Source organism: Hyperolius riggenbachi, chromosome 5, assembly GCF_040937935.1.
Source record: "Hyperolius riggenbachi isolate aHypRig1 chromosome 5, aHypRig1.pri, whole genome shotgun sequence".
Lineage (NCBI taxonomy): Eukaryota > Metazoa > Chordata > Amphibia > Anura > Hyperoliidae > Hyperolius > Hyperolius riggenbachi.
Window position 1 is genome coordinate 326,495,885 of NC_090650.1, and position 14,904 is coordinate 326,510,788.

Sequence of the window (14,904 nt, forward strand, 5' to 3'; positions counted from 1 at the left end):
TTAACTCTTCCTGTACTGGAAACAATTAGACTGATGTATCTGATCTTAATGTTTTATTTCTTAGCTGTACTACACATACAAATCATAATATCATAATTTTTTTTTCGCTTCAGTGTCTCTTTAAGGGTGGCACGAGAGAGCACTGCTCTATATATAGTTACTGCTGGCCACTCTCAAATGGTCTGCCGTTGCGAACACTACGTGGAAGCACTCAGACCTTAGTCAGATCCAACAGTGTGTTTGAACCAGGAGGACCTGGGAATTCACACTGAGCCAGATTACTTGTGTTATTATTCTGTTATACTTCAGACTAGTTCCAGAGTGTAGACCACGGACCTCACACCCAAGACTAGGGAACTTGTGTATCATTCTGTTATACATCAGACTAGTTCCAGGGTGTAGAGACCACGGACCTCACACCAAAGACTAGGGAACTTGTGTTATTATTCTGTTATACTTCAGACTAGTTCCAGGGTGTAGAGACCACGGACCTCACACCCAAGACTAGGGAACTTGTGTCATCATTCTGTTATACATCAGACTAGTTCCAGGGTGTAGAGACCACAGACCTCACACCCAAGACTAGGGAACTTGTGTTATCATTCTGTTATACGTCAGACTAGTTACAGGGTGTAGTGACCACGGACCTCACACCCAAGACTAGGCATTGTTTGATATTTGTTATGACCTGTTGCTTTCCTGACTATCCCTCTGCTTTCCGATTCGGTACCACGCATATCTGATATTCCGTTGCCAAACCCTGCGTGCCTTGGATACCGAATCAGCCTTCTGTATTTGTACTCAGTCTGTCTGTGTGTTGCCGACCTGGCTTGCCCGACCTCGAGAGCTATCTCTCTCCACTAAAGAGATAGTCTCCAGATCAGTCAGTGACATCCATCTTCAGGTGTCACTCACTCTCTGGTCCTTCCTACCTTCAGCCTGACTCCACCCCTTGGAGAGTCTCAGGCTGCTGGAAGGTTTCTGTACTCTCTATAGCAGTGTCTTCTGTACTGCTTAGGGCCACCTGCTCATCAGGTGGGTTACTCAAAGTCATACTGTTACACCAAACACTCACCATATATATCTAGAAGTGTCCAGAGGTTAGTACTATATCTGTATTATTGGTGATTCTGCAGATCATCCATAATCAGGTATAGATCTGTATTCTTGGTGATACTGCAGATCCCCAATAATCAGATTCTCTCTGTGTGCTGACACCGATCGTTACACATTGCTAATCTTTTCAGCATTAAGAAATATGTTCAAACTAAAGATAAAACAAGAACAATTATAAGTATGATATGAATTAACAATGATGACTGCCATGCTAAGACAAATAAAAATGCTACTATCTGCACCATACTGAAATCTGACAGATTGAGGCAGAATATATCTGTGAGTTATAAATATGTGCAATCTGCTAATGCACAAGATGGCACCTGAATCAATGTCAGGTGACCTGGAGCCAAAGAGGAGCATGGATTGCGTATGCCTCATCCTGGCCTGGATAGTATGTCCCATTCCATCTGACTTGCACATGAATTGACTGTCAACTGTTTTTTGCCTGTCTTTCTCCCATTCCCTCTGTTGTGATCTGCCATTGTCATATTTACACATTGCAAGGATGCATGTGGTCATTTTCATTACTGCTATTTGCATTGCTGCCCTAATTTGTTTAACGCCTACTACCTGGTGCCCTATCTGTAACTTCAAATAGAGTCTGTTAAGGTGCTTAGACATCACACTGTACACACTGACCAACAAAGCGGCTGATGTGCTAATTTACCTAATTTACATGTTTAACCAACTTGATAATGGACAATGGACTGGATACAACAATGGACTAGATGAAATGACTGCCCAAACAACTTGTTGTTTAAACGTCTATTAGTTGGACAAACAATTAAAAGTTGTTTGTACAAATGTACGGACCTAACAGTTGTTTAGACGAAAGTTGGTCCAACGGATCCGCTGAGGGGATCAGGCAAACTGGCTGTTATCAGTTGCTCTACAGCGCGTACACATGTCCAACTTGTCATTCAAACTACAAGTTGTTCAAAAAAGTTGGACGTATGTACATACCTTTAAGGTGCGTACACACGCACTACCGCTGGCAACGACAGGTCCGCCAGACCCTCTCACTGGGCGGACGTTCAGCCAACAGTAGCACGTGTGTACGCGCTGTCGGCGGACTGATAAGGCTGTTTCTGAACGATTCGCGTTGCCGGCGGTAGTGCGTGTGTACGCACCTTTAGCCTTACACCCTGATTGATTTGCATTTGTAGAGACCACCCCCTGCTGCTTAATATCGTAATTCAATCTCAGCTAAGGAGACCTTCCTGATTAGACATTTGCTCTGGCTGTCTATATAGGAAAGTCCTCTAGTCAGCTTCAGGCAAACATTTCAGTTGGGTGTGCGCATTTTAACCACTTCCTGACCGCCTAACGCACAGGGGCGGCCGGGAAGTGGAGCCCTTAAGGACCGTCTCACCCACAGAGGCGGCGGTCCTTGTAAGGGCATGGGCGGAGTGATCGCGTCATCCGTGACGCGATCCTCCGCCGGCGCCTGTCACCGCTCGCCCGCCGCAACATCCCGCCGGCTATACGGAAGCGCCGGCGGGATGTTAACCCCGCGATCGCCACATACAAAGTGTATAATACACTTTGTAATGTTTACAAAGTGTATTATACAGGCTGCCTCCTGCCCTGGTGGTCCCAGTGTCCGAGGGACCACCAGGGCAGGCTGCAGCCACCCTAGTCTGCACCCAAGCACACTGATTTCTCCCCCCCCTGCCCCAGATCGCCCATCAATCACCCCCTATCACCAACTGTCACTGTTACCCATCAGATCAGACCCTAATCTGCCCCTTGCGGGCACCCAATCACCCGCCTACACGCTCAGATTGCCCTCAGACCCCCCCCCCCTTATCAATTCGCCAGTGCATTAGTTACATCTGTTCTTCCCTGTAATAACCCACTGATCACCTGTCAATCACCTGTCAATTACCCATCAATCACCCCCTGTCACTGCCACCCATCAATCACCCCCTGGCACTGCCACCCATCAATCACCCCCTGTCACTGCCACTCATCAATCAGCCCCTAACCTGCCCCTTGCGGGCAATCTGATCACCCACCCACACCAATAGTTCGCCCGCAGATCCGACGTCAGATCACCTCCCAAGGGCAGTGTTTATATCTGTTCTCTACCCTAAACACCCACTAATTACCCATCAATCACCCCCTGTCACTGCCACCTATCAGATTAGACCCCTATCTGCCCCTAGGGCACTCAATCACCCGCCCACACCCTCAGAATTCCCTCAGGCCCCAGCCCTGATCACCTCGCCAGTGCATTGCTTGCATCTATTCCCCCCTCTAATCACACCTTGAGACACCCATCAATCACCTCCTGTCACCCCCTAGCACACCTACCCATCAGATCAGGCCCTAATTTGCCCCGTGTGGGCTCCTGATCACTCGGCCAAACCCTCAGATCCCCCTCAGACCCCCTTCCGATCACCTCCCCAGTGCATTGATTGCATCTATTTTCCCCTCTAACCACCCCCTCAGACACCCATCAATCACCTCCTGTCACCCCCCCTAGCACTCCTATCCATCAGATCAGGCCCAATACAACCTGTCATCTAAAAGGCCACCCTGCATATGACCGGTTCCACAAAATTCGCCCCCTCATAGACCACCTGTCATCAAAATTTGCAGATGCTTATACCCCTGAACAGTCATTTTGAGACATTTGGTTTCCAGACTACTCACGGTTTTGGGCCCGTAAAATGCCAGGGCGGTATAGGAACCCCAGAAACTGACCCCATTTTAGAAAAAAGACACCCCAATGTATTCTGTTAGGTGTATGACGAGGTTATAGAAGATTTTATTTTTTGTCAAAAGTTAGCGGAAATTGATTTTTGTTTTTTTTTCACAAAGTATCATTTTTCACTAACTTGTGACAAAAAATAAAATCTTCTATGAACTCGCCATACACCTAACGGAATACCTTGGGGTGTCTTCTTTCTAAAATGGGGTCACTTGTGGGGTTCCTATACTGTCCTGGCATTTTAGGGGCCCTAAACCGTGAGGAGTAGTCTAGAAAACAAATGCCTCAAAATGACCTGTGATTAGGACGTTGGGCCCCTTAGCGCACCTAGGCTGCAAAAAAGTGTCACACATGTGGTATCGCCGTACTCAGGAGAAGTAGTATAATGTGTTTTGGGGGGTATTTTTACACATACCCATGCTGGGTGGGAGAAATCTCTCTGTAAATGGACAATTGTGTGTAAAAAAAATCAAACAATTGTCATTTACAGAGGTATTTCTCCCACTCAGCATGGGTATGTGTAAAATACACCCCAAAACACATTATACTACATCTCCCGAGTACGGCGATACCACATGTGTGGCACTTTTTTGCACCCTAACTGCGCTAAGGGGCCCAAAGTCCAATGAGTACCTTTAGGATTTCACAGGTCATTTTTGTTTCAAGACTACTCATCACGGTTTAGGGCCCCTAAAATGCCAGGGCAGTATAGGAACCCCACAAATGACCCCATTCTAGAAAGAAGACACCCAAACGTATTCCGTTAGGAGTATGGTGAGTTCATAGAAGATTTTATTTTTTGTCACAAGTTAGCGGAAAATGAAACTTTGTAAAAAAAACAATTTAAATCAATTTCCGTTAACTTGTGACAAAAAAATAAGAACTTCTATGAACTCACCATACTCCTAACGGAATACCTTGGGGTGTCTTCTTTCTAAAATGGGGTCATTAGTGGGGTTCCTATACTGCCCTGGCATTTTAGGGGCCCTAAACCGTGAGGAGTAGTCTTGAAGCAAAAATGACCTGTGAAATCCTAAAGGTACTCATTGGACTTTGGGCCCCTTAGCGCAGTTAGGCTGCAAAAAAGTGCCAATCACGTGGTATCGCCGTACTCAGGAGAAGTAGTATAATGTGTTTTGGGGTGTATTTTTACACATACCCATGCTGGGTGGGAGAAATACCTCTGTAAATGACAATCTTTTGATTTTTTTACACACAATTGTCCATTTACAGAGTTATTTCTCCCACCCAGCATGGGTATGTGTAAAATACACCCCAAAACACATTGTACTACTTCTCCCGAGTACGGCAATACCACATGTGTGGCACTTTTTTGCACCCTAACTGCGCTAAGGGGCCCAAAGTCCAATGAGTACCTTTAGGATTTCACAGGTCATTTTGAGAAATTTTGTTTCAAGACTACTCCTCACGGTTTAGGGCCCCTAAAATGCCAGGACAGTATAGGAACCCCACAAATGACTCCATTTTAGAAAGAAGACACCCCAAGGTATTCTGTTAGTAGTACAGTGAGTTCATAGAAGATTTTATTTTTTGTCACAAGTTAGCGGAAATTGATTTTTATTGGTTTTTTTCACAAAGTGTCATTTTCCGCTAACTTGTGACAAAAAATAAAATCTTCTATGAACTCACTGTACTACTAACGGAATACCTTGGGGTGTCTTCTTTCTAAAATGGAGTCATTTGTGGGGTTCCTATACTGTCCTGGCATTTTAGGGGCCCTAAACTGTGAGGAGTAGTCTTGAAACGAAATTTCTCAAAATGACCTGTGAAATCCTAAAGGTACTCATTGGACTTTGGGCCCCTTAGTGCAGTTAGGGTGCAAAAAAGTGCCATACATGTGGTATCGCCGTACTCAGGAGAAGTAGTATAATGTGTTTTGGGGTGTATTTTTACACATACCCATGCTGAGTGGGAGAAAGATCTCTGTAAATGGACAATTGTGTGTAAAAAAAATAAAAAAATTGTCATTTACAGAGATTTCTCCCACCCAGCATGGGTATGTGTAAAAATACACCCCAAAACACATTATACTACTTCTCCTGAGTACGGCAATACCACATGTGTGGCACTTTTTTGCAGCCTAACTGCGCTAAGGGGTCCAAAGTCCAATGAGCACCTTTAGGCTTTACTTGGGTGCTTACAAATTAGCACCCCCCAAAATGCGAGGACAGTAAACACACCCCACAAATGACCCCATTTTGGAAAGTAGACACTTCAAGGTATTCAGAGAGGGGCATGGTGAGTCCGTGGCAGATTTCATTTTTTTTTTGTCGCAAGTTAGAAGAAATGGAAACTTTTTTTTTTTTGTCACAAAGTGTCATTTTCCGCTTACTTGTGACAAAAAATAATATCTTCTATGAACTCACTATGCCTCTCAGTGAATACTTTGGGATGTCTTCTTTCCAAAATGGGGTCATTTGGGGGGTATTTATACTATCCTTGAATTCTAGCCCCTCATGAAACATGACAGGGGGTCAGAAAAGTCATAGATGCTTGAAAATGGGAAAATTCACTTTTTGCACCATAGTTTGTAAACGCTATAACTTTTACCCAAACCAATAAATATACACTGAATGGGGTTTTTTTTATCCAAAACATGTTTGTCCACATTTTTCGCGCTGCATGTATACAGAAATTTTACTTTATTTGAAAAATGTCAGCACAGAAAGTTAAAAAAAATCTTTTTTTGCCAAAATTAATCTCTTTTTTTGATGAATATAATAAAAAGTAAAAATCGCAGGAGCAATCAACTAGCACCAAAAGAAAGCTTAATTAGTGACAAGAAAAGGAGCCAAAATTCATTTAGGTGGTAGGTTGTATGAGTGAGCAATAAACCGTGAAAGCTGCAGTGGTCTGAATGGAAAAAAAGTGTCCGGTCCTTAAAGGACTTACAAGCCGGGTCATAGAAAAAAAGTTAATTACCTTAGGTGAATATCAGACCTCAGGGCAGACGATCACTGGCCCCCTTGCTGTTTACAGATGCCCCATTAGCATAATCCACTTATCATTAGCGGCCCCGACCCGGCCCAGGGTCGCCTTAGCTCACACTGCTAAGAATCGCCGCTTTAAAATTCCTCTGCCAGTGCCTGCGCAGTTCGCATACCCAGTACTGCGGCTGCGCAGGCTTTCAGCCCTGGGAGCGGCACATCGTAGCTCCGTATACACTGTACTAGGTCATGTGGGCGTCATCACATGACCGCCCACATGACTGACTGCCCTTCACTAGCCGCGCCCCCTCAGTCAGCACAGAATATCAGCGCTGAGCGAGGGAGGCCGTTACCTAGCTACAGGATTTGTTTACTGCAGATTTGCATAAAATAACTTACTCTGCAGCAGAGTAAGTTATTTTATGCAAATCTGCAGTAAACAAATCCGGTAGCTAGGTAACGTCCTCCCTCGCTCAGCGCTGTACTGGGTATGCGAACTGCGCAGGCACTGGCAGAGGACTTTTAAAGCGGCGATTCTTAGCAGTGTGAGCTAAGGCGACCCTGGGCCGGGTCGGGGCCGCTAATGATAAGTGGATTATGCTAATGGGGCATCTGTAAACAGCACGGGGGCCAGTGATCGTCTGCCCTGAGGTCTGATATTCACCTAAGGTAATTAACTTTTTTTCTATGACTCGGCTCGTAAGTCCTTTAAGGGGTAGAAAGCCCTAGGTCCTCAAGTGGTTAAAGGATAGCTTCTTTAAGGGTGAAACAAATGAATTTACCAGCAACTCAATACAATTCTGCAGCACACCAAGGTAACTTCCTCTGTTTGATAACCTCAGTTTAATTACTGAACACCATCCCAGCCTAGACAGTCCATCGTAGAACCTCTCGATGCAGTCCTCCTCCTATCGTGTCACCATCCCTTCCCTTTACATTGTAAGTATTTGGCAGGGCCCTCCATCCTTGTGTATTGTAACAGATTGTGCATCCTGCTCACACATGAACTTGAATCACTTAGACTACTATTTCAGTGTATGATCTGGCATTATGTCTAACTACTTATAACCTGTATTGTGTTGTCTGTCACCCCTATTATCATTATCTGTAACCTTACTTATTGTAAAATGCTGTGAAATATGTTGGCACTTTATAAATGTAATAATAATGTTGCTGAAATGAAACCTAAATCCCTGGTAAGCCACACCCTGACAAAGCCCTTTCTGATAAGGTAAAATGCGTAGGAGGGTGGAGGCTGTGCGTGAACTGGCTGGAACTTCTGGGGGTGACGTTAAATGCTATTCCCCTTCTGAGGCATGACAACTCAGAGGGAGAAGTAATTTGTGGTCTGAGGGTCGCCGGAACCCTGTATTACCCATGCACGGGCCGCGGACTATAGCATTGCTGCTATAGCAACAGAGTGTACTGGTAGGTACTTTTCTCTTTCTTTTTGGTTATAAATTTGATCGTGGCCTGAATCTTTTAAAATGTGTCTACAAACGTGTGAGAATGTTGGTGGCGTGTTTCTGCCCTATCTCAAACATTGGCAGTGCTACATTCTTTTTAGGTTTGTACAAAATATATAAATGCAATAAAAATGCGTAACAATCTCAGTGCTTTGCACATTATTTTTTTTTTTGTTATAGGTCTGCTAGTCAAAATGATGCAATTTATCTAGCCTTTCTAATTCTTTAGAGACAACCCTTATAGCCAGTGGTGCTCATCCGGATTCCGGATATCCGAGTAACCCGGATATCCGAACTATTTTTTTATTTTCCCATAAAAAATGTTTTAAAGCAATTTAAAGGCCACTTCACGGTTTTCTATCCAGATATCCGAATTTTCCCGGATACCCCGGATACTGGGGTCGGATATCCGATCCGGTTCAGATACCAAAATGGTCAAATCCAGATATCCGATCTGGATTTGGATATCTGGGTATCTGGATCCGGGTCAATCCGGATTTTGAAAAGGGGTATCTGAGCACCCCTACTTATAGCATTAAGAAGCAAGAGTTTAGCGTTAAATAGAGAAACCTTTAAAAAGAACATTATGAAAGCCTGACCTTTAAGTTTCTTCTTCATGCGTGTTTCAGACCTGGATCAGAACCATACATCCAGCTCTGAAACATGGCTGAAGAAGCAACTTAAAGTTTTGAAAGCTTGCAAAGGAATCTTGTACAGTTAGTCATTAAAGGTACCACCTAAACAAATGTTGTTGTACTGATGATGATAGCCACATAGCCTGGAATAGCTGTATACAAGTTGGAAGCTATGATTTTGCTTGTTTAAAGGATACATTTAAAGTGGACCCAAATTAAAATTACAAGATTTCAGAAATAAAATCTACTTTCTAAGTTATAATAATAAATATCAGCCTTTTTTCAGCTGCATGATGACAAATATAAAATATTTTACATTTATTGGAGGAACCCCTCCCTTCCTTTCATATTGCCGGGACAGAATCCGGCAAACTGGTGTAGTAGGTGGTGTCTGGCAAAGGAGGAATTGCTAATGGCTGCCACCTGTATAATCCTAGTTATAAAAAGAGAAGGGTGAAAAGCATGCACTGAAATGCTCATAGGCTTGAAGCAGTGTGTATTTATCTTTGTATGTGTCAGAGTGGTGCAACTAAATATTTTGAACTAAAAAAAGTTTGGTTTGGGTCCGCTTTAAGGGCCAGTTCACGTGGACTGCAGCTGCAATGTACTTGGTTCTTTGCATTGCATGTATTAGCAATGTATCAGGTGTCAACACATGAAATTTGGCCACCTATGTCACACTTGACAACATCCTTAAAGATTCTAGGAATCATCATGTCAAATCCAGCTAAATGTGAGTCTGTTCTATCCACTAAGATGTACTAGATGTAAACTTTATTTGTGCATCTAGCTGTACACTTTGCATAGACTACATATATGTATTGCCATTTAAACCTTTTTTTTTGGCCAGAGGTACTCTTTAACCACTTCAGCCTCCAGTCGTTTTCACTTTATGCATCCGAGCAATGTTCACCTCCCATTCATTAGCCTATAACTTTATCACTACTTATCAGAATGAACTGATCGATATCTTGTTTTTTCCGCCACCAATTAGGCTTTCTTTGGGTGGTACATTTTGCTAAGAGCCACTGTACTGTAAATGCATTTTAACAGGAAGAATAAGAGAAAAACGGAAAAAAAATCATTATTTCTCAGTTTTCAGCCATTATAGTTTTAAAATAATACATGCCTCCATAATTAAAACTCACGTATTGTATTTGCCCATATGTCCCGGTTATTACACCGTTAAAATGATGTCCCTATAACAATGTATGGCGACAATATTTTATTTGGAAATAAAGGTGCATTTTTTTCCGTTTTGCATTGATCACTATTTGCAAGTTTAAAATAAAAAAAAGTATAGAAATATTTCATCTTTACATTGATATTTAAAAAGTTTAGACCCTTAGGTAAATATTTACATTTTTTTTTACTATTGTAATTTTTTTTTATATTAAACATTTTATTTGGGTATTTTTTGGGAGGGTGGGATGTAAACAGAACTTTTATAATGTAAATGTGTGTTAAGGTTTTTTTTTTTTTTTTACTTTTAGTTGTAGTTTTACTTTTTGGCCACAAGATGGCGGCCATGAGTTTGTTTACATGACGTCACTCTAAGCGTAACATATGCTTAGAGGGACGTATGGGGGATGCAACAGCCAGTAAAAGCGGAGCTTCTGAGAGAAGCTGTCGTTTTTTCTGCGGGGGAGAGGAATCGGTGAACGGGCACCATAGCCCGATTCACTGATTCGTGGGCTAACGATCCGTGGCCTGGCCGCGGGAGCGCGCGGACGCGCACATGGCCTCCTGGGTGTAGCTAGTACGTCCAGGAGGCCAAAGTAGTTAAGGGCCTTTTTAACACTATGCAAGCTGCCGCAAAGCAGCACAGTGTGTTAGATGTGCAGTGTGATTATACTGTGAAGCTTACAGTACAATGTAAATATGCTTCACTGCCACTGTAAATATATGCACTGTCTGGTTAACACACACTAAGCTGTGCATCACTGCATCAGAACCCACCATGCTCTGCACTCGATGTGAAAGGCCCATAGGAAAATCATTGCATTGCATTGCAATGATATTGTCCGCTGTGATGGAATGCGACAGACTAAACGTGAAAGGGCCCTAAAGCTATTTTTAAATAGGTGCATGAAAAAAGGGCACCAGGAAAAAAGGGCCCGGCTGGATAACAAATTGGTGTCGGTGGATTATGAATTCTCAATAACAATAAACATTGTTAACGAAACTGTTTAACGATAAATACCATCCTAAAACAGAAGGGAGATGAAAGTGAAAACATATTAACTTTTAAAAATTGTTACATAATTCAACAATACAGATTAACCTAACCCTACTCTCACACCGAACCCTCTCCCGGTGGTGCCTAAAATTAACCACCCCTGTGGTGGTGCCTAACCCTAACCCTCTGTGGTGGTGCCTAACCCTAACCCCCCCCCCCCCGTGATGCCTAACCCTAACCCCCCCCGGAGGTGCCTAACCCTAACCAACACCCCTGGTGGTGCCTAACCTTAACCCCCCCCCCCCCCCTGATGCCTAACCCCCCCCACCCAGGTGGTGCCTAACCACACCCCTGGTGGTGCCTCACCCTAACCCCCCCCCCCCCCACACACACACACACACGCACACAAACATCCTTACACACTAACATATTTCATAACGTAAAATCTGTACGTGCAAACAATATAATATAAAAAACTACAACATTGCAAGTTTCTAAAATGATAACATATTTCAAAAACTTTAATGTTCAAATGTTGTTAACAATATTTATCGGGCGCCCTTTTATCTGCTTTGGATACCGTATTAACGGTAAATACATTAGAATCTATGGCAGCACCCTTTTCATTCACTAGTCACCGGCGTCCTTTTTCCCTGCTACCATTTAAATACATATTTATAGATAGACCTTTTTTAACTTTAAACCGATCTTTTGTGCATCGGGAGTTTTTTTGCAACTACATCCGCAAACGAATTCTTAAAGGGTAATCTCTCTTTTTGTTTTCTTTTTCCCTCTCTCAATGACAACGTAGTCTTCCCAGCTCAGTATGATCCATCAGTTTCTCTAATTTAATTTTATGCATGTATGTGTCTTCAATAAAGGAAATTGTTTTCAACAATTCGCTGTAAGATTTGACTGGAACCCTTGTAGTGTTATTAATTGTGACAAAGTCCTTTATTTTGTGGGTCACACAAGCATGACCTGCCTCCCCTCATGAGGATATTTCAGTTGTTGCTGATTGAAAAAAATGTCATTAAATTTCTGCCCAGAGAACTGTTCTGATGTAAAATGCCGCTCCACAGTATAGGCTTCTGTGACTATTAATTGATTTCCTTTGCTATGTTGTGCTAATTTTTAATTATGAGTTTTGTGGACTAGAAATACAATTTTCTAAAAAGTTATCACAAAAAGCCACAAAACACGGATTAACAGTTGGAAAGGTCATTTAAAAGTAACTTTATATTTCATTGTTGTCATGGTGATATTAATACTAACTTGAGTTAAATTAGTCACAGGAGAAAACTAAAATGTTTATTTTGATGTAAAACTGGAAAATAAAATTTAAAGTAGTACTAGTTCTCAATTAATATGTAAAAAAGAAAAAAAAACTGTATAAGTTAAACAATTAAATGAAATAAAAATACAGGGTGGGCCATTTATATGGATACACCTTAATAAAATGGGAATGGTTGGTGATATTAACTTCCTGTTTGTGGCACATTAGTGTATGTGAGGGGGAAAACTTTTCAAGATGGCTGGTGACCATGGTGGCCATTTTGAAGTCGGCCATTTTGAATCCAACTTTTGTTTTTTCAATAGGAAGAGAGTCATGTGACACATCACACTTTTTAGGAATTTCACAAGAAAAAACAATGGTGTGCTTGGTTTTAACGTAACTTTATTCTTTCATGAGTTATTTACAAGTTTCTATTTGTTTATAGCCATTGACATGTCACTGAGGTCAACACTTGAGGAGCGGATAGAAATTGTGTTGATGTCTGATGAATGCTTTAACTTCTGTATCTTAGACACCTTTGTTGAGTTTTGAACTTGCTTTGTCACACGCACGTGCAAAAACACTATACTCTCTAGATTTTATCAGCCTCTCTGAATCCACTCCTCAGTTTATCCTATTTTTATGACACAAAACTAGTGGCTGCAGATGATAAGATAACACCTTAGTTTTGGCCTTGGACTCTGCAGCTCCTTCTTTGATCCTGTCATACCCGAGGAGTTCAAACCGCTCAAGTTCTGCTCCCATGATTTGCATGAGCACTTCTAGAGTCACAAAAAGACTCTATATTTACTTAGACAGGCCCTCTCAGTGGCTAAACAAATGTCATTTTCCGCCCTTATGTCCCACAATCCCAAACAGCTATCCTCTACCTTCAACTCCCTTCCCAGCCCATGCTCCACCTCCTACTCCCTGCATATCAGTCAAGGATGAGGATCTGCTCTATGATATCAGCCTGTTCACTCCAGCAGCAGCAGGTGTCCACCAATTCCAGACTCTGTCCCCCAGTGTCCATCTACTTTATGGGCTCAATTCACAAAAGGGTGCTAACTCAGTTAGCACGCCTAAAAGCTTTGGGTGTGTTAACTACGGTGCTAAGCAGTTAGCACGCCCAAAGCTTTTATTGATCGCACACAAAGTTTAGCACTGCGCGGTGTATGGGAAACGTCGCACCGGGTGCAATCAAAACGTCACACCAGGTGTGCCATTTTAGGCGCACTCGGTGCAAATTTTCACGCGCACCGTGCAGTGCTAAACTTTGCGTGCGCTAACTTAGCGTGTAAAACTTTGCACGTCCTAAAGGGCTTTAGGCATGCTAAGGGGCTTTTAGGCGTGCTAACCAAGTTGGCACCCTTTTGTGAATCAAGCCCAATGTGTTCTCCAATACCAAGTCCATCCCAGAGTAGCTGCAGGTGTCCACAATAGCATACGCTGTCCCTCAGCAGCAGATCTACAGTTATACAAGCTAGTTTACACTGTTATACTGTACACTGACTACTTTACATCCTATCAAAGTGTCATATCTTCAGTAATGTACCAGAAAAAGATATAATAAAATATTGACAAAAACATGAGAGGTATACTGACGTTTGTAAAATACTGCATACAGTTTTTAGTTCCAACTCATGTATGCTAGGATGGTTTTACTGTAAAGTTGTGCAGGGCTGAATTACTCACAAGGCAACTGAGGCAGTTGCCTTATGCGTTGCCACAGGAAACTCACGGCGGGCACCCTGAACTGCTGAGTTGTGAGCAGAGAGAAGTATTGTCTCACCTCTCCAGGTTGTAGCTTTGCTTTGCTGCAGCCTCTTGTCTGCTGCTTATCGTCCTTTCTATGGCTCCAGCTAACCATAGAAAGTCCTTCCTATGGCTCCAGCGCTGGCTCCCCAAACAAATCCATCAGCAAGCTTGTAGCGCTTGTAGCATGCATCAATATTTATCTTTTGCATCCAGTGCAGGTGCAGTACCATCTTCCCCCTCAGGCTCCAGCAAAAATAGCCCAATTGGATCCACTCTGTCTCATGTCATCTTGGCTATTTCCACTGGAGTCCAAGGAAGAAGATGGTACTTCGTCTGCACTGGATCTAAAAGGTAAATATTGTCCAGGGTACCCAGCGCTTCATCAGGGCTACTGCGGAGGATGAGGGAAGCCTCTCGAGGTAAGTACCCCCCAGGCGAACTTTTTTTATTACAGATTCTCTTTAAGATGAATAAACAGTCCAGAGGACCAGACATCCACCCAGCTCTGAAACGGTGCATTCTCTGCTGCATAACAGTTTGACATAACTAAATATACATTTGCAAAAAATAGGATAATATTTCGTTGTGAAAATGTTGTTAGTGTAAAAAATAAGTGTTTCTCAAGAAATCAATGCTGTGAGAAACGTCAATCAGTTCCTTCTTTTGACTTGATTCTTAACATTTTCATGGTTTTCAAGAGCAGAGTTTGAATTCTGAATTGCTCCTTGAATGGTACTGTTAATGTGCTCTGTGCCTCTTGCGCTATGCTTTTATAAAAGCAACATTTTTGTTCTAAGGCCTTCAACT